Here is a 1575-nt window from a genome sequence, read left to right on the forward strand (position 1 = left end):
TTCTTCTTCTTCTTCTTCTTCTTCTTCTTCTTCTTCTTCTTCTTCTTCTTCTTTCCCCCCTTCTCCAGCCTTCCACAAGATTTCAGGTGTATTCAACTGTATGGACGGTGTTTGGGTTGTTCATGGGATTTCAGGGGACTATGTTTTGTTGTAGGAATTGGACTGTTCTCTACCAAGAGATTTTTGAGATTTTTGTTTCGAGAAGTTCAGAATCATTCCTGGCGCTTCAGACCGGCATTTCTGGAGTGACGGTTTGAACTTCACTGTTACATGCAAGAGACCCGAGTTTCATTTCCGAATGGGGAAACATTTTTAGGAGATTCTCAGTCTTTTTGCTGGGATGGTGCATCCCTCTAAGCCTGGGTAGTCCCTGACAGACAGGATGGGAAGCCCGACGAATAAATCAGATCTAAATTATGTCGATGGGGGCTTAAAAAGGACATCACTTTTCACCTTCACCTTCACCTATCCCGTAGACTGGATGTCGAGGCAAGGCCGGGTGAACGGGTGATGTGTCCAGTTTGCGTTTCCTGACCAGAGTGAGAAGGTCAGCATATGATCCAGTTTCATTTTTGATCCGTAGTTTGAATTCATCATATTTTGTGATGTGATCTTTGTATGAGATACCAAGGACTTTTCAGATGCATCTCATCTCCACAGGTTTGATCCTTCTTTCAAGGTCTGCATTCCAGGTCCAGGTTTCACACGAATACAGAAATATTGACATGACTAGGAACGCATCAGTCTGACCTTTGATCTGATGGTGACATTTCTGTCGTTCCAGATGGTTTTCAACTTGGTCATTTCTGCTGAAGTTTGAGCTATTCTGGAGATTATTTCTGGATTTGATCCTTCGTCTGTCACTATTGCACCCAGGCATTTGAAGCTGCGTACTGTCTCCAGCCTCTGGTTGTTGACCTGGATGTCCACTGTGATGTTCTTGCAGCTGTTAGACATCAGTTTGGTCTTTTCAGCTCTGATTTTCATGCTGTAGGCTGTGGAGGTCTTTTCAAGACGGTTTACTAAGCTGACTAGTTCTTGCTCTTGTCCTAAAAAAGGCATAATATACTTTTGTTTAAAAAATCTGTATGTCTGTCTATCTTCAGTCGTCTGAATCGTTTGTGAACCTACGTTTTACTGCCGCGGGAAGCGAACTTGACGGGGACTACAAGTGTGAACTGAACGGCTTCGACAAAGACAACCAGCATGTGTTGCTGCAAAAAGATGAGACCCTCAAACTCACAGGTAGAAAACTGTAGAACATATTATTCTTATAACTATAATGAAGGATTCTAATAGTAGGCCCCGGGCAACCTACATAGGGAACCTAAACAAATTGGTAATGGGGATAGATCAGGGAAACGTAGATTATTTAAGAGCATCTGGGCAATGGAATGAATGGAGAACCATGATCGTCGATGTCTGTCGCAGATCTGGCACTGGATGATGATGATAATGATGATAAAGAATGTCTTGCATACGTTATGGTGGTAGATCATGATTTATCCTCTGAGGGAATCCTCAAGTTGTAATCACGAGTTGCCGCGGGTGATTAGAATTTGTTATTTCATGAGT

General features: G+C 42.7%; 1 protein-coding gene across 1 annotated transcript in view; it reads left to right on the forward strand.

Moving 5' to 3' along the window:
- Positions 1-1575, forward strand: part of LOC118477166 — an 8001-nt gene that overhangs the window by 2939 nt on the left and 3487 nt on the right. The gene's annotated exons all lie outside the window — the stretch shown is intronic.

The sequence above is a fragment of the Aplysia californica genome, unplaced genomic scaffold (assembly GCF_000002075.1).
Source record: "Aplysia californica isolate F4 #8 unplaced genomic scaffold, AplCal3.0 scaffold00261, whole genome shotgun sequence".
NCBI lineage: Eukaryota > Metazoa > Mollusca > Gastropoda > Aplysiida > Aplysiidae > Aplysia > Aplysia californica.